Below are 22,214 nucleotides of genomic sequence, written 5' to 3'. Positions count from 1 at the left end.
TTTCCTTTGCTGTGCAAAAGCTTTGAAGTTTCATTAGGTCCCACTTGTTTATTTTTGTTTTTATTTCCATTATTCTAGGAGGTGGATCAAAAAAGATCTTGCTGTGATTTATGTCAAAGAGTGTTCTTCCTATGTTTTCCTCTAAGAGTTTTATAGTGTCCAGTCTTATATTTAGGTCTCTAATCCATTTTGAGTTTATTTTTGTGTATGGTGTTAGGGAGTATTCTAATTTCATTCTTTTACATGTAGCTGTCCAGTTTTCCCAGCACCACTTATTGAAGAGACTGTCTTTTCTCCATTGTATATCTTTGCCTCCTTTGTCATAGATTAGTTGACCATAGGTGCGTGGGTTAATGTCTGGGCTTTCTATCTTGTTCCATTGATCTATGTTTCTGTTTTTGTGCCAGTACCATATTGTCTTGATTACTGTAGCTTTGTAGTATAGTCTGAAGTCAGGGAGTCTGATTCCTCCAGCTCCATTTTTTTGCCTCAAGACTGCTTTGGCTATTCGGGGTCTTTTGTGTCTCCATACAAATTTTAAGATGATTTGTTCTAGCTCCGTAAAAAATGCCATTGGTAATTTGATAGGGATTGCATTGAATCTGTAGATTGCTTTGGGTAGTATAGTCATTTTCACAATGTTGATTCTTCCAATCCAAGAACATGGTATATCTCTCCATCTGTTGGTATCATCTTTAATTTCTTTCACCAGTGTCTTATAGTTTTCTGCATACAGGTCTTTTGTCTCCCTAGGTAGGTTTATTCCTAGGTATTTTATTCTTTTTGTTGCAATGGTAAATGGGAGTGTTTCCATAATTTCTCTTTCAGATTTTTCATCATTAGTGTATAGGAATGCAAGAGATTTCTGTGCATTAATTTTGTATCCTGCAACTTTACCATATTCATTAATTAGCTCTAGCAGTTTTCTGGTGGCAGTTTTAGGATTCTCTATGTATAGTATCATGTCATCCGCAAACAGTGACAGTTTTACTTCTTCTTTTCCAATTTGTATTCCTTTTATTTCTTTTTCTTCTCTGATTGCCGTGGCTAGGACTTCCAAAACTATGTTGAATAATAGTGGTGAGAGTGGACATCCTTGTCTCGTTCCTGATCTTAGAGGAAATGCTTTCAGTTTTTCACCATTGAGAATGATGTTTGCTGTGGGTTTGTCATATATGGCCTTTATTATGTTGAGGTAGGTTCCCTCTATGCCCACTTTCTGGAGAGTTTTTATCAGAAATGGGTGTTGAATTTTGTCAAAAGCTTTTTCTGCATCTATTGAGATGATCATATGGTTTTTATTCTTCAATTTGTTAATATGGTGTATCACATTGATTGATTTGCGTATATTGAAGAATCCTTGCATCCCTGGGATAAATCCCACTTGATCGTGGTGTATGATCCTTTTAATGTGTTGTTGGATTCTGTTTGCTAGTATTTTGTTGAGGATTTTTGCATCTATATTCATCAGTGATATTGGTCTGTAATTTTCTTTTTTTGTAGTGTCTTTGTCTGGTTTTGGTATCAGGGTGATGGTGGCCTCATAGAATGAGTTTGGGAGTGTTCCTTCCTCTGCAATTTTTTGGAAGAGTTTGAGAAGGATGGGTGTTAGCTCTTCTCTAAATGTTTGATAGAATTCACCTGTGAAGCCATCTGGTCCTGGACTTTTGTTTGTTGGAAGATTTTTAATCACAGTTTCAATTTCATTACTTGTGATTGGTCTGTTCATATTTTCTATTTCTTCCTGGTTCAGTCTTGGAAGGTTATACCTTTCTAAGAATTTGTCCATTTCTTCCAGGTTGTCCATTTTATTGGCATAAAGTTGCTTGTAGTAGTCTCTTAGGATGCTTTGTATTTCTGCGGTGTCTGTTGTAACTTCTCCTTTTTCATTTCTGATTTTATTGATTTGAGTCCTCTCCCTCTTTTTCTTGATGAGTCTGGCTAATGGCTTATCAATTTTGTTTATCTTCTCAAAGAACCAACTTTTAGTTTTATTGATCTTTGCTATTGTTTTCTTTGTTTCTATTTCATTTATTTCTGCTCTGATCTTTATGATTTCTTTCCTTCTGCTAACTTTGGGTTTTGTTTGTTCTTCTTTCTCTAGTTTCTTTAGGTGTAAGGTTAGATTGTTTACTTGAGCTTTTTCTTGTTTCTTTAGGTAGGCTTGTATAGCTATAAACTTCCCTCTTAGAACTGCTTTTGCTGCATCCCATAGGTTTTGGGTCGTCGTGTTTTCATTGTCATTTGTCTCTAGGTATTTTTTGATTTCCTCTTTGATTTCTTCAGTGATCTCTTGGTTATTTAGTAACGTATTGTTTAGCCTCCATGTGTTTGTCCTTTTTACGTTTTTTTCCCTGTAATTCATTTCTAATCTCATAGCGTTGTGGTCAGAAAAGATGCTTGATATGATTTCAATTTTCTTAAATTTACTGAGGCTTGATTTGTGACCCAAGATGTGATCTATCTTGGAGAATGTTCCGTGCGCACTTGAGAAGAACGTGTAATCTGCTGTTTTTGGATGGAATGTCCGATATATATCAATTAAATCTATCTGGTCTATTGTGTCATTTAAAGCTTCTGTTTCCTTATTTATTTTCATTTTGGATGATCTGTCCATTGGTGTAAGTGAGGTGTTAAAGTCCCCCACTATTATTGTGTTACTGTCGATTTCCTCTTTTATAGCTGTTAGCAGTTGCCTTATGTATTGAGGTGCTCCTATGTTGGGTGCATATATATTTATAATTGTTATATCTTCTTCTTGGATTGATCCCTGGATCATTATGTAGTGTCCTTCCTTGTCTCTTGTAACATTCTTTATTTTAAAGTCTATTTTATCTGATATGAGTATAGCTACTCCAGCTTTCTTTTGATTTCCATTTGCATGGAATATCTTTTTCCATCCCCTCACTTTCAGTCTGTATGTGTCCCTAGGTCTAAAGTGGGTCTCTTGTAGACAGCATATAGATGGGTCTTGTTTTTGTATCCATTCAGCCAGTCTATGTCTTTTGGTTGGGGCATTTAATCCATTCACGTTTAAGGTAATAATCGATATGTATGTTCCTATGACCATTTTCTTAATTGTTTTGGGTTTGTTTTTGTAGGTCCTTTTCTTCTCTTGTGTTTCCCACTTAGAGAAGTTCCTTTAGCATTTGTTGTAGAGCTGGTTTGGTGGTGCTGAATTCTCTTAGCTTTTGCTTGTCTGTAAAGCTTTTGATTTCTCCATCAAATCTAAATGAGATCCTTGCCGGGTAGAGTAATCTTGGTTGTAGGTTCTTCCCTTTCATCACTTTAAGTATATCATGCCACTCCCTTCTGGCTTGCAGAGTTTCTGCTGAGAAATCAGCTGTTAACCTTATGGGAGTTCCCTTGTATGTTATTTGTCGTTTTTCCCTTGCTGCTTTCAATAATTTTTCTTTGTCTTTAATTTTTGCCACTTTGATTACTATGTGTCTCGGCGTGTTTCTCCTTGGGTTTATCCTGTATGGGACTCTCTGCGCTTCCTGGACTTGGGTGGCTATTTCCTTTCCCATGTTAGGGAAGTTTTCGACTATAATCTCTTCAAATATTTTCTCTGGTCCTTTCTCTCTCTCTTCTCCTTCTGGGACCCCTATAATGCGAATGTTGTTGCGTTTAATGTTGTCCCAGAGGTCTCTTAGGCTGTCTTCATTTCTTTTCATTCTTTTTTCTTTAGTCTGTTCCGCAGCAGTGAATTCCATCATTCTGTCTTCCAGGTCACTTATCCGTTCTTCTGCCTCAGTTATTCTGCTATTGATTCCTTCTAGTGTAGTTTTCATTTCAGTTATTGTATTGGTCATCTCTGTTTGTTTGTTCTTTAATTCTTCTAGGTCTTTGTTAATCATTTCTTGCATCTTCTCAATCTTTGCCTCCATTCTTATTCCAAGGTCCTGGATCATCTTCACTATCATTATTCTGAATTCTTTTTCTGGAAGGTTGCCTATCTCCACTTCATTTAGTTGTTTTTCTGGGGTTTTTTCTTGTTCCTTCATCTGGTACATAGCCCTCTGCCTTTTCATCTTCTCTATCTTTCTGTAACTGTGGTTTTTGGTCCACAGGCTGCAGGATTATAGTTTTTCTTGCTTCTGTTGTCTGCCCTCTGGTGGTTGAGGCTATCTAAGAGGCTTGATGCGAGGCTCTGGTGGTGGGTAGAGCTGACTGTTGCTGTGGCGGTCAGAGCTCAGTAAAACCTTAATCCACTTGACTGTTGATGGGTGGGGCTGGGTTCCCTCCCTGTTGCTGTGGCGGTCAGAGCTCAGTAAAACCTTAATCCACTTGACTGTTGATGGGTGGGTCTGGGTTCCCTCCCTGTTGGCTGTTTTGCCTGAGGCAACCCAACACTGGAGCCTACCCGTGCTCTTTGGTGGGGTTAATGGCAGACTCTGGGAGGGCTCACGCCAAGGAGAACTTCCCAGAACCTCTGCTGCCAGTGTCCTTATCCCCACGGTGAAACAGAGCCACCACTCGCCTCTGCAGGAGACCCCCCAACACCAGCAGGTAGGTCTGGTTCAGTCTCCCCCAGGCTCACTGCTCCTTCCCCTGGGTCCTGATGCACACATTACTTTGTGTGTGCCCTCCAAGAGTGGGGTCTCTGTTTCCCCCAGTCCCGTCAAAGTCCTGCAATCCAATTCCCACTAGGCTTCAAAGTCTGATTCTCTAGGAATTCCTCCTCCCGTTGCCTGACCCCCAGGTTGGGAAGCCTGACGTGGGGCTCAGAACCTTTACTCCAGTGGGTGGACTTCTGTGGTATAAGTGTTCGCCAGTCTGTGAGTCACCCACCCAGCAGTTATGGGGTTTGATTTTACTCTGATTGTGCCCCTCCTACCGTCTCACTGTGGCTTCTCCTCTGTCCTTGGACGTGGGGTATCCTCCTTGGTGAAGTCCAGGGTCTTCCTGTCAATGATTGTCCAGCAGCCAGTTGTGATTCTGGTGCTCTCGCAAGAGGGAGTGAGAGCACGTCCTTCTACTCCGCCATCTTGGTTAATCCCAGATTTTTTTCAATCAATATTGAACTTGATGATCCAATGTTTTCAAGAAACAACTGAAAGATTTTGTGTTGTAATTCCTGAAGCCACATTGTCTGATTAACTTAAGAATGTATATTTTCTCTTGGTATTTTATATTTATTATTAATAAATAGCAGTAGCTAACATGATTGCTTGGCTGCCTACCTCCCTAAAACGAATTATTCTATTAAAATTGTGACTTTCAATGTTAAGCCTGAGGTAGGAAATGGGCTTGAATCTAAAATCATGTTATTCACCAATGTAGGGACTGGTGCTAGGGATTTAAAAAAAAAGCTTTTTGAAATAAGGGTTAAAGAACAATCTGCCTTTGGAACTTATGGGACTTTTAAACTGGAAGGAAATAAACGAAGTTTCTTAGGCTCCACTTGCAATTTGTTACTGGACTTCCAGTGCAAAGCTGGTGTTGTTTCTATGCACAATAATTACTTTATCATTACCTCCCCCCAAAGGTATGAGAAGATAAAATTGTTTCTTTAAAAGCTTTTTAACTCTGTCAGAATTTCTTATGATTGTGGATGGAATGAAGGGTAAGATGTGGAGTATAGGGACCCCTGCTCAGAGCTTCAAACAATTATTAGGAACTGTACTACAAGTTCTTGTCTTGTGGATCCATGTTCCACCCACAAGACTTTCTCTTAATGAGTATCTGCTGATCTCTAAGAGTTTTTAAGAGATAAGGAGAACTCTGGAGAAATAAAAAAAAAGAAAAAAGAGATAAGCAGAAGAAAACAGTTCATCTTACAGTTGAGGAATAATTGATTCTGTAAAGGTAAGCTTTCTCTATCCACAAGAAAACATTTTAATAATCATTTCTACTATCTAATGCAAAGACTGAGAGTATGAAGTGCTTGGTTCTATTTAAAACTCAACTGATAATTTTCTGGGTGACTTACTCTGTACCTCAATTTTTTACTTATAAAATGTGCAAGTTAAATAATTAAAAACTAAAAATGAATACCTGGCATACAGTAAGTGCTGAGTTTCTACCAAAAAAAAACATACATTAAAGCATGATTTCAAATTATTTGTGTAATTACTAAATGAATGATCAACATATATTTTTTATGTGTACAGGGCACTGTGATACATGAATAGTATGAATAGTATTTTTTTAAAGAATGCATAGTCCCTGACTTCACAAGTGTTACAATTTATATGGTAAAGCCAAGTTTTCAATGGTTTCATTCATGTTTCCAGAGTCATTTACAGATTGACCACAAACAATTTTCTAACAGCCTTATAGCCATCCCTCACACCAGGTGAACAGAAGCCTGACACAAGAGGCCGGGTCACTTTTAAGGAATCTCAGCCTAACTTGACATAGTTTCTTGAGAAAAATAATACTAGGCAGATAGTTTCCTAATCACATCCCTAACCCTCAAGCTCTTTTAAGATCTTACATAGAAATAGGTTTCAGTTAACTCAAAGTTATAAGAAAACAATTACTCTGTCATTTAAAACCTGGAAATATTTCTTCTGGTAACAAAAATCAGTCAGTTTAGTATCCCCACCTCATGTTTCTGTCCTGAGCCTCCTAAGACCACCTTAGTGCACCTTGTTGCCCGGGATGAAAATAACACACTAGTGATCCCTGGCCCCCACCAGTTCCTCAGACACATGCCCTGCTTTTATGAGCATCATCACTTCTCACACATTTGAGAACTCCTCTCATATTTACTCTAAAGAAGAAAAAAAATTAAGCCATCCCCAAAACAACTCCTGCAGAGAGTTGGCACTAAACTCTACCTTATAGGACTCATTCACAAAATTTGGCTCTGTCTCTGACTGGTGGGCAGATGTTTGAATTCCCTATGATTACAAATGATGGCAAATTAGAGGCCAGCTACACAGCAAAAGAGAAAAAAAAAAAAAAGCAAACGTTTATCTGGCATCTTAAACTCTTTCTACTGAGAAAAACATTTAGGTGTATGTGTAGGTCATTTAAAAATGTAAAGAGGAATAATTAGAAAAAGTGAAAATGGGAGGTGTTAGGAAAATACTTAGATGAGTATAACTTTTTTCAAGAGCATTTATATAAGACTGCAAAGAATGTACGATAAGTATCCTTTGCTTCTGGGAACTACTTAATTATCAATCACCAAATCTTGTAAGGTTCCAGAGGTACCTAAGTAACCTAAGCCATGAGATTGAAGATGATTTGTAAGTTATGAAATAAAATATAAGAATTGTTACATCTCAATGAAGGGACTGCATTCCTGGTGAGGAAAAGATTGAAGGAGTGAAGTGCAGGGAAGGTGACTACAAAGACAAATCTTTCATGTTCTCATTGATGAATAAAGGAAATTTATATCAGGAGCAACAGTAGCTGCAGAGAAGAATGACAGGGTATTTTCTTTAATCAAGAACTGAATTACAGGATGAACATCTCATTCACTCTCATTGTTTCAAAGACTACTTATATTCTGCAGACCTCCCAAAGTTCTGTTGGGTTGGCCAAATAGCTCGTTTGGGTTTTTTTCTGTGAGATATTATGGAAAAACCTGAATGAACTTTTTGGCCAACCCAATATTTCTATATCAGAGACTTCACCTGAACTCCGTATCTTTATCTCTGAAGTGTAGTGGACATCCCAAAGGAATGCCAAAAGGCAACTCACACTCGGCAGGTCCAAACACTGACCTTATTTATTTTACTACTGGCCCATTCTTACTCATTTAGGCAGTCAGTCAGTCACTCAATTATTTAATCAATATTTACTCAGTAGCCACTATGTGATTGGCATTGTTCTAGAAGTTGGGGATACAATAGAGAAAAAACTTTCACAAGTGTCTTACACAAGGAGTTTATATTCTAGTGGGTATGTACAAACTAGGAAAAAATAAAATGTAACAGATAATGATAAATTCTAAAAGCAAAGAAAGTAGGAAATGGGGAGGAGTTTTAGAGAGTGGAGTCACCTCATAGAATTTGATCCTCTTCCTGTGTTTTTTATCTCAGAATGTCACCAACACACACTCAATTGACAATCCAAAGACAACTGTTGATTTTCGATGTTGCAATTATTCTATATCCATAATAACTCTCCAATTCAATTATTTCCTTCCCACTGCTATGACATTAGGTCAACCTGACGTTATCTTCTGCCAAAATAATTACAACAGACCTCTAAAAGGTCTCCCTACTCTAGTCTTGCACAGCTTGAATCCATTTTTCATACTGTAGCCAGAGAGATCTTACTAACGCATAATCGTTAGGGCTGCTTAGGTTCCCCCTGGATAAAGTCCAAATGAGCTATTTTCCTCTCTCACTCCTCCTCCATCACATCACTCTCTATTTCACATTGTACTTTCAAGCCATATACTGACCTACTGACAATCCCCTTACCTCTTCATACTTTTCTTGTTTCTACACGTGCTATTTCCTTTCTCTAGAGTACTTCTCATTCTCTCCCTTCCTTCCTCTTCTCTCCCCCCATCTTTTATTTTCAACTGGATAAATTCTACTAATTTTTCAGTTTAGACACCCACTTTTTCAGGGACTCCTGAGACTCCCTGGAACTTATTCCTAGGGCTTCCCAGAGCGTACTGTGCCTACGCATATGAGAAACCTTACAACATTATATTGAACACCCAATCACTTATATGATAGAATGATACTTTATGATATTAACTTGTATTTTCTTCTCCCTCTCTTTTATTCATACAGGTAGTTGGTGATGTAAATGTTGCTTCAGGAAGTGATGCATCAGAGTAGAAAGGAAAAACATCCCATGAATCCTCCTGCTTCCAAAGGGTGGAGAGGATTTCTAGGTGTAGGCAAAATGACTAGGTTTGCATCATGAAGGAAGACGGATATCCCTGCTATTAGAAAGAAACTGTTCTGTCATGGGGGCAGGGAGGGGGTAGAGAACAGAGATCTGTGGGTCCAAGAGCAAAGAGGACTTGGGCTTGGCTCCCAGAGCAGAGTCCAGTGGGGAGAATAACTCTGTGGTACATTACTGCAGTTTTCAAAGACAACCTTACCCCAAAAAGTAACACGTAAGAAGTAGAATGCCAATAGACCTGAAACAGCCATGTGGAGCAGGGTGGCAGGTGACTCAGTGATATTCTGGCCACTGGGGACTGAGGACTTTGTGCCTTGGCAGTGCACGTGAGTCCAGATTTTTTGGTACAAACGAGGTGATGAGATCCGCAAAAGGACCAAGGGTCAGTGTGGAAGATGCCTCTGGCTGCCTACTCAGTATTGATCTACTCTTCACCTTATTAACAAGAACCAATTTTTTTTCAGGGTGTCAACGGGCCCAACAAAAAAAACCCTATGATTTCCAGCCTTCCTAATAGCTCAGAGAGCCCAACAAGATGTAAGCCCAACAAGATGTAAGCCCAAGTCCTTGGAGGGACTTCTTAGAAAGCTCTTGAAATGTGTAAACCCAATTGGCATGTAGACTTTACCCTTTGCCTTTCTCAATTTCTTGCCTCTGTTAAGTGGTGACATTGAAGACTGTCTTTGTCACTGTAACATTCCCAACAAAGTACTGCATAGTGATCATTTAATAACTATTATTCAAAGAGTTAATAAATACATAGGGGAACGTTGCTTTCTGTAAATACAAATGATAATAAAATAATAGAAGAGCATTTAGGTCACATTCCTCGAGAGTAAGGACCTACGTATTATCCATATTCGACACATTAGTTACACAGAGCCTGATGTCATTTTTTAAAATAATTACCTCTAAAGCATCAAAAAATAATAAATGATATTTTTTAAAAAACTACTCTGAATCACCTTTTATTCCAACAGTATGAGGACTTTCCTTTAGCTCTCAGGCTAATAATCCCCTAAAATTGTCTGCCCGTGCTGGTTTTCCCATGAAAAGTCAGGTACAAGCCAGGATAGGCTGGTTTACACACTAGTATTAAATAGCCTTCAAGTCTCAGGGATTTATCACTGACAACATTTTTCTCCAGCTCATGCTAGGTCTACTGCCACTCCAGGTGGTTCTCCAGAGGGGCTCTCCTCCCAGAGCTGGCCCAGTATCCCAGTCTGCTTTAATCTTTGGCACCTTTATGTCAACATGTGCTTCCATGGTCACAATAGCAGGAAAGCAGAGTTCTTAAGAATCTCTTATCAGCCATCAAATGTTCTGACAGACAGTGACACATGTCATTGCCACCCACAACACATTGCTAGAACCAACAATATAGGTTTGCTCTATCATAGACCTACGAGGATGTATACTCCTCCCATGCTTCCAAAAGGAGAAGAGAAATGGGCATGATGATCATTTACAGTCTCTGTCATACACAGACAACTTTTAGAAGAAACATTCTCATATCCCTAAAGACAGAGGTTCTCAAACTTTTCAGTTTCAGGATCTCTCTATACGCTTATAAATTATAGAGGGCCCTAAGAGCTATTTTTGATGTTGATTTTGTCTATTAACGTTTGAAATTAAAGCTGAGAATTTAAAAATGTATTTATTAATTCATTTTAAGAGAAAAGTAATAAACCCATCATATGTTAACATAAATAATGGTTTTTAGTGAAAAATAACTATATTTCCAAATAAAACAAAAAAATAGAAGAGTGGCATTGTTTTATATTTTTGGAAATCTCTTTAGTATCTTTATTAAACAGAAGACAGCTACATTCACATATCTACTTCTGCATTCAATTGGTTATGATATCACAATTTAAGTAGCATCTGGAAATGTTTTATTGTGTACCCATGAGAGAACTTTTAGTAGTAAAAGAAAATAACACCTTAGTATTATTACAAAAAAGTTTGACCCCACAGAACCCCTAAAAGGACACTTTGAGAGGCACCGCCTTAAGATGGCTAATGTGATTGCTCACTGACACTGCCAACTGTACAAAGGTAAAATGCCTACTGCCTATAATGTCTCCTATTTTTCTTTACTTTTGCTCTGAAAAGTTTTATTAGGTCAACTCATTGTGCTTTGATTGAAATGTATTCAGTGCCTCAATCAGGGGATAAACATGCCTGCTGGTTTTTCCAGAAATGATCTGTGAAGAATGTCCCCAGTATCTTAAATAATAGTATTGTTTTCTTCTTCTGGTGTGCCTTTTCAGCTTCCTCAGTGAATCCATCTGTCATTTTCTGATCAGCAGCTGAATAGCCACATTTGCTTTCATATCCCCTTAAATCCACTTTCTCCATCTGTCAGGACCCTAAATCTCATAGTCTGAGGGGCCTTATCCTTAACAATCTCTTTCTTCCTAACTGTGGGGTTTATTATCTGACCCTGTTTTTTGGATAGCCCTTCAGTTTAAATCCTTTTATCAAGAGAACTCATGGATTCCCTAAAATAGTATGAAGATACTTCTCCCCATTTTCTTTCTAATTAAAATATCCACATCGACAAATGTTCATTGAATACCTACTATATATAAAAGACTCCTAGTACATATAAAAGATTCTACGTTTGTTCAAATAAATGTAGTTTAAACTATAGACTCTCGGTGGTGATTTTAATGTTATCAAAACAAACAATATATCGGAGTAGAAAATAAGATATAAAAAGTCAGAGGACAAAAATAAAATTGTTTTGAGTCCCTTCCCCGCTTTTGAAACTCACTTTCCGAATCTGTGAAATAGGACTAAACAGAGAGGTATGAGGCGTTTGAGAATTCTTTTCTCAGTCGGCCAGGAAGTGTACCCACTCCTCTTGCTTCTTTGGACCTCAAGAAAGCTGCAATGTCACAGGTGTCCTGGGGTCAATCTCTTGGAGCTAGGGGGACAATGCAGGATGCATGCCCAGCCCCAGGCTGCTGACCAAGGACTTCAGGGTCCACTTCTCTTGCCCATGACAGGACATTCTCAATACTGTAGGGACCAGAGTCCAAAGGGCACAAATGGAGACCCACCAGGAGTAGAAGCCCCGGGCGAGCCTGCAAAGTCGACCCTCTTCCATACCCTCTGCAGGCTGTGGTCTTCAGCCACTTCGCCCCTGCCATGGGGTTCCCTGTCCTCCTTGTCCTCGTACCCACTGTCACAACATCTAGCTGTCATAGGGGGCCAGTGCCCTGATGTTGTACATGATGTCAGCTGGCAGCCAGTGGCCGGTTTTGGTTTTGGGTGGCTGAGCTGTGCCATAGGAGTTGTGCTTGGCTTGGAGCTCATGCTGTTTTTGATGCAACTGAAACTGTAGGTAAGGATGCCACCCTCCAAACACAGATGCCCTCCAGGAAGGCCAATGTCTTCCCAGTTGAAGGGCCTCCATATTTATCAGCTTCCCCTCCCACAGAAGGATCTCCCTCTCCAGAGATCTGAATTCAAATCCCTGCTTTTCCACTCCTGGCTGTGTGGCCCTGTGTAAGTCCCTTAATTCTCTGAACATGAGAGAACATGACATATTACTGTGCACAGAGTAAGTGCTCAATAAATGTTAGCTTATGATTACTATTACTGTTTTTATATTTCCATTTATTAACTGTGTCACCTTCCTCTAATAACTTCTCTAAGCCCCATTCTCCTCACCTATAAACTTGATTAATTGCACCTGTTCTCCCAATAGGGCTGTGAGAATTAAACAGCAAGGTGCTTGGCGTACACTAAGTGTGCCGTAAATGTTAGCTCTTTTTACTTCCATCCCTATTTACTAGCCATGTGACTTCCACGTTTCTTCACTTCTCTGAGCCTCAATTTCCTCATCTGCAAATAGCATCAACCTCCTAGAACTATGAGCATTCGATGATGCTTAGCACACTGTAACTAACAAAATGTGTTAGTAGATTAGTATTATTATTCCTGTTGTTATTATTATTATACCAGCTATGTGACCTTGAACAAGGCTCAGCTTCCTCATGAGGTAAGATGGTAAAAAATCAATCCCTTTCCTAGCTTTGCTGTGAAGAAGAAATGGCTACATCAGTATTCTGTTCTTATCAGCTCTGTTTCCTGGCTCTATGACTGCAAGCAAGTCCCTTCCCTTCTCTGTACCTCAGTCTCCTCATATTCCCCATGAATCTCACAATCTCTTACGTGAACCCGTAGAATAGGAGGAAACACTCTGAGCCATGCGCCTGACTAGGAATGGCATGGACCATGTAGGGGCCTTGGCCGACCCCTAGGAGAAGAAAGGGACCCACCAAGGAGGAGAAACTTGCACCTGTCTGCATAGAGCTTCAGCAAGCAGGCACAATGGTCCTGAGCCGGCAGTCCCAGGCAGTAATTCCACAGAAGCAGCACAAACTACTGGATAGGGTTGGAGAGGGGTGCTGTATGTGCCAAGGCTGCTTACTCTACAACTATGGGGGACACCATGCAAGTTCAGTCCTAGGGGGTAACTCTTACCCAAGCTCTGCCTAAAAGACCCAGAGCCCTCTGGAAGGACATGTATGAACTAGGCCTCCTCCTCTGTGGCCTACTTGGGAGACATCCAGAACCCTTGGACTGCATGACAGGATAGGATACAGAATCAAACAGCCTGAGTTCAAATCATGGCCCCTTCCCTGATCAGCTCTGTGAAGAAACAGGTTTTTGACTGGGCTCTGCTATCAATTAATTATTCCTTTAGACTTCATTCTCCTCAACCAAAAGAAGAATATTTTACTGTTCATACTCATTGACCTCTATCATTCTATGAGATGAGTCAGTGTCTGAACAATCCATCTATATATTAGCAAATATCTTGACATATGTTCCTTTTCCACCATCTTTACTATATATCTTGTGGAAACTCTACAAATATTAATTATTATTTCATTGTCAATCATTATCTGAAATTCAGAACATACTCTAGCCAGTATCATAACATGGCTCCCTGAGAAAAAAAGCAAAGTAACCAGGACATCCCACAAGATAGCTGTTCATAGTTACTCCTTACAAGTGGTAGAAGTAAACCGAACAGTTAAATAGTTAGTAAAATATTTAAAATATTAATAACCATGTAAAATATGTCTGTAACTTGAGAACCCGAGGTTCTCTAATTGCTCTCTCCAAATACAATGGCCTGTTAAGAGATAGTTTCATGGATAAAAAACAAAGTCTTTACGTATAGCACAGGGAACTATATTCAATATCCTGGGATAAACCATCATGGAAAAGAATATAAAAAAAGAATGTATATATGTGTATAACTGAGTCACTTTGCTATACAGCAGAAGTTAACACAGCACTGTAAATCAACTATACTTCAATAAAAAAAAAAAAGAGATAGTTTCTTGTGATGGGGGCAATGCTTGAATTTTGAAATTCATGAATGTTGAGTCTCTTATCTTAAATTTTCAGTTTCAACTAAACTATTTCTCTCATTAAATCATTTAAAAATGCAGTTGAAGAGAAAAGAAACCCTATCCAAGATAGGTTCACTCTCCAAGAATCTGAAAGAATTCTCTTTTTTTAGCATTATAGGTAAGAAAAGCAAACATGAAAGAAACTAATCCAATAATGCAGTGGATCACCATCTTTGGAAACAGAAAGACTCAGATTTGCCGCCCACTCTGTCATTTTTAGAGGCGTAACACTAGGCAAGTTATTCAACCTTGCTGAGTATCAATGTCCTCATGTGTATGGAGTCCTCCACATCTGTATGATTGAAATGACATAGTGCTTGTACCTGGCATATTTTAGGAATTCAAAATAATTGCTGGACAACATCATCCTTTTGATTAAATTATAAGGTTCATATGAATTTGAGGTCTAAATTATATGAATAGGCAATTTAAAAATACCCAAACTTTCTCGAACATACACTTACCTTGGCATATTCATTTTCAAGTGATTCACGGTGATCACTATAGGAAAAGGTGGATCATTCAAATAAGAAGAAATCTAAAAAAGAGAGTCAAAGCGCTGACTTTTACTTTGCTGATTGAACTGGTTTCATATAAAGGAAAAGGGACCTTGAAACACCCTTTCACTAAAGTATTAACCACAAGATTTAGAAACATGATTTTTAAAGGATAAAGCTAATGTAAACTAAATATAATTTTTAAACAGCTTTACCAATTAAGTTGTTAAGAAAAAAATCACAACTAAATGTCTGTAATATTAATATCAATAGTAATAATAATATCTTTGCATATAAAGATATTTACTGATAGTCTCAACAAAACAATACTCTTTACAGTCTTAAGTTCATGTTATAGAGCAAAGTGTACTGTTAATAATAATTCAAGACTGAAAGGAAGGATTGGGTACGCAAATGAGAATGCAGTGCCTTTTGAGCCTTTTTGAAAGATAAAAATGAATAAGGAATTGACAGCTTTCATCAAAATGACTGAAAATGATTTCAGAGGAATTGAAGTAAAAGGTACAACTATCTACAGCTTACTAAAATGGTTCATATGGGCAGGGGGTAAGTGTGTATAAGGCCAGCATGACCAGAAGGAACGTCTTCAGCTGAGTTGTCAAAATGCTCAAGGTGTAGCTTTACACTGGAAACAATCTCATCTTTGAATGGAAAATAAATCCAAAGGAATAAACTTACTAAGTGGTTCAAAAAACAAACCTAATCTTTCAAATGTGTGAAAACTTAGAGAAGTCTGAACATAAAGAACAACAGGAAGTTTTCATATAAAAATATATTTGAATATTCCCCTGCACATAATTAATTCTACCTAATAAAATTCAATAACCAGTAAGTCTTACTTTACCCACCCCACCCCACACATACAGTTACAATAAAATCCTCACGGTGATAATTTCCCTGATTAAATATTTCTGTAATCACAACTTTAACATTTCTCTAAGTCTTCATTTATGGATATACAGCTATAGAATTATTCTGGTAATATCTCTATTTGGTAATATGTATATGCTATTTTCAAACTGTCACATAGGACTTGTCTCTAAACACTTCCACATTCACATTTATGGGAGTAGAAATTACTATCTGTATTTGGTAAATATTCCTATGTCATTTTCCAGGTTTAAATATATCTTGCAAATGAAACAATCCCCAGGAAAGCTTTTCTGAACTTACTACATTATGTCCATGAAGGGGGCCCCTCCCTGAAAAAAGTCATTTGGGAAGTGGTGACAAGGTGTGACTGTGTTCGTTGTTTGACTTAAATCAAATCATTTCCGACACAGTTCAAATCCTTAGGAACCTATCTATGGCCAATTCAAACAAATAAACACTCGAATAAGAAAAGTAGAATGAAGTCCTGCTGTCATACATTTCACTTAATAGTTGCTTTCCTGATGTATCCAAGAGGGGTGTTTGAAAGGACAGTATGCATTTTCCTGTGATGTCAAAATGTCAGTTCAAAATCCATCTGTTTTAGCAGAAAAATAATACTTTGTCATAAATATGAACTAACAGCCAGTATTTCTACCTGGCACCCAGAGGAGATTGAGAAAATCCTCTATTGCCCTAGCACAGTATTAGTTATTATTTATAAGGCCTTATGGAAAAAATAGTTGTCTGACATTCATATAGTTTTCTTAGGAGAAATATTCTCTTTCCTCAAACAATGTTTAAAACATACCTGGGCAGTCAGAGCTATGGTTATTTACCTTGATATTGAATTATTTTTCTAAAGCTTGTCATTTTAAAGAAGAGATGCTAAATATTGATAAGGTTTCATTGGTTCCACTGCTTCCACACTAAGAAGCATAGAGAAAACCAGGAATAAAATAATACTTTTCTCCCACTGTGCTGTAAATACATTTCATTCAAACCTGGTGTGAGTGCCCCTCAAGTCTACAGTCTGTAGAATTTTAAGACTCAAAGCATATCAAAGACAAGATTGCCAGATCAGTACCAATTTAGTGCAATTTAAAATTGTGTAATCTTGTATAAGAGAATACAAGCTGGGACTCATTTATCTAGTGACATTTTTGGCTGCCTCATTGTTCTTTACTGCTTCACTCTTCCAGGTATAGCAAACATCTTTTCAAAATATCATATGGCTTTCTGGTTAACATGGGGGAAAAACACCTATGGAGGCCAATCGTTGGTCTGGTGGGTATTCATCTTTTAAAAAAGCCACAAAACTTAATGAGCGAGCCAAAGAGACCAATTTTCTTTTAATAAATAAAACAGTGTGACATTCTAACCATAACATTTTATCTGAAATACAATAAAAGTACAACCAATGATTCTTTTAAGAGCAGGTTTCACAAATAAACATAATACATAACAAAAAAGATTGAAACAGTAGGGGATGGGGTAATTAATGATTTCTTAAACTAAACAATATTCTTAATTGTGTTTTTAGTATCTTTGAATTTTTCTCCCATCCTCTCCCCAAGGTATAATAAAACAACTTTGATTACAGTTAAGCAACTAGAAAACTCAGTCTCATCAGACCCTATATCTTCTTTTTTCTTTTTAATTGGGGTATAGTTGTTTTACAATGTTGTGTTAGTTTCTACTGTACAGCAAAGTGGAGTTCCCTGTGCTATACAGCAGGTGCTCATTAGTTATCTATTTTATACATATTAGTTAGTGTATATATGTCAACCCCAGTCTCCCAGTTCATCCCACCCCCCCGTCCCCCCTTGGTGTCCATACATTTGTTCTCTACGTCTGTGTCTCTATTTCTGCCTTGCAAACAGGTTTATCTGTACCATTTTTCTAGATTCCACATGTATGTGTTAATATATGATATTTCTTTCTCTCTTTCTGACTTCACTCTGTATGATAGTCTCTAGATGCATCCACGTCTCTACAAGTGACCCAATTTCATTCCTTTTTATGGCTGAGTAATATTCCGTTGTATATATGTACTACATCAGATACTATATCTTCTTAAGTAAAATGAGAGTATCAGATCAAACCATTCATTCACTCATTTTGCGTGTTCCCCAAATATTAATGACTATAACATGTCAGGCCTGTGCTATACACTGGGGCTACATCAGCAAATAAGACAGACATGGTCTCTGCACTACTGAAGCCTAGAGCCTATGAGAAAGACTGACATTCTCCACAACAACAACAAAAATCTATTTCAATTGTGATAAATACTATAAAGAAGCAGTACAGAGTGATATGGAAGCATTTGGCAAGGAAACTTGACCTACGGTTGTAAAGGAAACTCTTTCAAGCAGAGAGAATAACATCTGAAAATGCCTTGAGGTGGGAAAAGTGTAGGTCAAGTTTAAGAAACCAAAATCAATGTCTGGTTGGAACAGAAAGATAGTGAGGGGCAAACAGAACGAGGTGGGGCTGCAGAGCTGGCAAGCAGCAAGACATAGTGGGTCTCTAAGGCCATGTGAAGGGTTTAGGACTTCATTCTGAGAACAAGGAGAAGTGTTCAAAGATTATGAGAAAGGGGATGACATGACTTAGTTATCCTAAAGTTAATACCTACTCTAAAAATTCTATAGGAATTTTTTTCCCCATTTAAAATTGAAGTAAGCAGGGCTGGCATTATTATTATCATCATCTTACTATGGAGATTACGAATAGACATAGGCACAGAACTCAGACTGATAAATTGTAACTTTATTATTACATTTGAGAACTAAAATATTGTCTGCCATATCAGTAAACAAAGGCTGTTGCAGCCATCAAGCCACCACATTACAGCTGCCCCAACAGTGAGCCCTGAGGGAACTCAGGATGGAAACAAAGAATGCCTGCCATCTAGCAGTCAACTGCTGCAGTCACCCCTACGGTGTACCTTGCGAAGACTCAGGATGAGAAAACACAGGATGCTGGCCCCAGATAGCTCAGGTGCATATCAAAGTAATGATTTCAGTGAGCCCAGACTCTTGCATATTCCCATACATAGAAAAGCACTAAATTCCTTACCTTGAGATATCTGGTTTTCTTTTAGAAATAGTCATCTGTTCATGTTACAACCACCTGGTTTTGTTGCAAAAACTCCTATATATCCTAGCTCTCCCCCACCTCCTCTTTGGAGAAGTCTCTCAGAATTAGCTGAGATGCTGTGTCCTTGGCTTAGGTCCTCAGATTTGTCCACCGAATAAAACATAACTTTCACCTTTTAAGTTGTGCACTTCTTTTCAGTCGACACACTGTTAAACTGAATTTACCTCATGAGCTTCAATTCCTCTATTCCCAACAATGAAAGGATAACTCAGTCTTTGCAATTCAAGTTAACCAGCGTCACTTCTACATTAAACCTTGATCTCTGTTTAATACAACTCAGTCAATTGCAGTCACTCCTTAGGATTCTTCCACCACTCCCATCCCCATCTGACTTCCCTTTCCTTTCTTACTGGAGGTAATCTATGTTCTGAAGGGCTGTTTGTATTGTTGGACATCTTGCCCAGGACTCTTAACTCTCCACGTTGTATGTAACTCATCTCATCTAGTCTCCTTCATAAGATATTGATATTTTCTGCTGATGGCCTCAATAGTACTTTTACCCAGTCCAAGCATGTATCTATTCCTCACCCTGACCCAGGCTGTAAGATCTCCTTCCCCAACTTAATAGGACAGCACTTTGAGAGAGTCCACCGGGCCAAGTGTCCAAGGCATTCCTCTCAGCCTCTGCTGCTCTGTTCTTCCAACAACACACTAGATACCAGTGTTCCAGAGAGGTCTGTAGCCTCACCAACTATACTTGGTAAGGGAGGGCATGTGACTCTTCTACTCCCACATTCCCCTAAACATACCTGTGTTTTATATAGTCTTCAGCCCCACTATCTACCGCTACACCCAGACCATGATTCCAGGCAGCCTCTGAGTTTTAGTCACAGTCCCTCTGATCTTCTTCTCTCAACCACTGATCAAAACAAAGCTGGCTCCATTTGAGTGGGCACAATGCTTTCATGTCATTCATATAGTCTTCCCTAGTCTGTGGTTTATTGTGTAAACCCTGTGCCCTGAGTCCTCCAGGTTTTGCTCTTGATATTCAGAGCCCATCTTTTGGAATTCAAACAAAAAAAAACAAAATTGTTCTCTCTGAATAAATTCTACCCATTCCAACTCAAAAGAGCTTTGACTTTCAGACTATTGACTTGGCAGTAGATTTTTAAAAGTCTACCTGGGAGCTCAAAAAAAGCCAAGAATTTGACTCTTCATTCCCTTTAGATTATTTCTGTGCTTCTTTCAATGGGCAATATGCCTCAGCTTCTCAAACTAGTTCTATTGGGAGAAATGTTTCAGGATGCAAAGAAAAAAGAAATATATAAAAGGTAAACTATATCTGATACTCTTTTAAAATTTTAACCCAATACATAATAAATGAAGCACTAAAATAAGACAATAGGTTGTAAGATCCAAGATTGAAAACACAGTCTTCTATGTTAAATTGCAAAGGAATAGAAATAAACATTTCAGATTTTGTTTACAGAATGTGGCTTCCTTTCCGATAAGCTATCCTCATAAATTTACAACAAAAACAAAAATGTGGCTTCACTATTGACATAGGTTAGGAAATCTGAAAGAACTCTTACATAAAACAAGGAGTATCCTGGAATATAAAATTTGCTGTCACAGGTTCATAGAAGATGATTAGAATGTCTTTCCTCATAGTTCTGGAACTCAAAGCAACCAAATTCCAATAATAACCAAGGCACATTTTCCCCTAGATTTCAGGTATTTCCATTTAAAATGAAGTTATGTGAGCCAATGTGTTAGCTCAGGTTTTGCTACTGAAAACGTGGTGCGTGAACTACATGCAAAAGCATCAACAGGAAGTTTTTAGAAATGCAAAATTTTCAGGTTCCTCCCCAAACCTAATGAATCTGCATTTTAACAGAATGAATCCCTGCGACTGCGTCTACAAAATCTGCGGAGCCCCCTGGTCTAGGGTATTTCTCTGTTAGTTTCTCTTCTACAAAAGAAAAAATGAGACATTTTGTTAAAGATAGATGTAACCATATAGTAATTAAGAGCTCCTTCCTGAAAATAAAAGATAATTTTAATGTCATTTGCATAGCATTCAATGCTGAAATATATAGTTACTTAACAAGGTACACTAATGTTGTTAATGAGCCAAACACAATATATGAGTGAGCCCACACTTTCCATTCTTAATCCGTTCTTGCCAGGCTAACATGAATTATATCAAGTCCACTGGCAAGATAGAGTTTAGAGTCTTGGTGCAAATGGATAACTCATTAGTTCTCACTTTATCTGCTCTAAAGCATCCTGCTGTAGCTTAAAATAAAGTTTGAATCTTTAAACATTTTTCTGTGAGAAGTCCCTTTGTGTGTGGTTTCACTCTGTGTGTGTGTGTGTGTGTGTGTGTGTGTACGACTGGTTGTAAAGCTCTCACAAAACTGAATAGTATAAAATGATAAAAGAAAAAGCATCAAAGACAGTGTTGTTTACAAGGCTTTTAAAAATTTCACTGGGGCTTCCCTGGTGGCGCAGTGCTAAAAAATCTGCCTGCCAATACAGGGGACACGGGTTCGAGCCCTGGTCCGGGAAGATCCCACATGCCGCGGAGCAACTAAGCCCGCACACCACAACCACTGATCCTGTGCTCTAGAGCCCGTGCTCCATCACAAGAGAAGCCACCACAATGAGAAGCCCGCACACTGCAACCAAGAGTAGCCCCCGCTTGCCGCAACGAGAGAAAGCCCGCGCGCAGCAACGAAGACCCAAAGCAGGCAAAAATAAAATAAATTTATAAAAAAAAAAATTTCATTGGAACAACTTATACATTAAATAAAGTCTTATTGATGAATATGACATATTTGAACATATCGTATTTTTAGTTGCTTCACCAAAAATTGGAAACCATGTGTGGCATGCTTTTCAGTAGTCATGATAAAATCTTACTGTGATCATTTCCCATCATGAACACTCCCTTATGCATCAATGCATGACCATGTCTCCAGAACCAAAAGGAAACTTGGAGTTAAGCAATCATTCAGTAATTTCTAGTGCCAGGTATGGTCTTGGTCCTGGTGGATGCTTATAAATGTTTATTGATGATGATGTCTTATAAAGTTGCCACTATTTGCTATGAATTACCCAGATTGCCTTCTGGAATGGTGAATGTTCTCTAAATAACTCTATGCCTCATTTTTATTCTTCAATCCTGGCACGTATGTCTATCTTGAATAAATTCTTCCAAACTGCCCTGGAATAACAAATTTTGAAAGCTTAATGTGCCGTTCCTCTTTAGGCCTTCTAATTCTGTCTATTAAATGGTAGAGTATTGATGAACTGTGAAGACTAAACCTCAAAATTCATTTTAAATTATTTCTCAGGCAGAGGGAATGGTTTGTTCCAGGCCATCTATAATCTCTTTGCTCTTTTGGCCCACGGCACATAATGGTGAGGCAGTTGGTTGGGTTGGAAATATAAT

General features: G+C 38.3%; 1 long non-coding RNA gene across 2 annotated transcripts in view; it reads right to left on the bottom strand.

The window, feature by feature from the left end:
* Nucleotides 1-14,728: 14,728 nt before the first annotated feature.
* Nucleotides 14,729-22,214, bottom strand: part of LOC132362411 (uncharacterized) — a 315,964-nt gene continuing 308,478 nt past the window's right edge. For both annotated transcript variants that reach the window (XR_009502364.1, XR_009502363.1), the window contains one exon: nucleotides 14,729-14,802. This is a non-coding gene — a long non-coding RNA (uncharacterized LOC132362411). The remainder of the gene's footprint in view (nucleotides 14,803-22,214) is intronic.

This window comes from Balaenoptera ricei, chromosome 3, assembly GCF_028023285.1.
Source record: "Balaenoptera ricei isolate mBalRic1 chromosome 3, mBalRic1.hap2, whole genome shotgun sequence".
Lineage (NCBI taxonomy): Eukaryota > Metazoa > Chordata > Mammalia > Artiodactyla > Balaenopteridae > Balaenoptera > Balaenoptera ricei.
The sequence above is the reverse complement of the archived record's forward strand: the minus strand, read 5'-3'. Positions and strand labels throughout refer to the sequence as shown.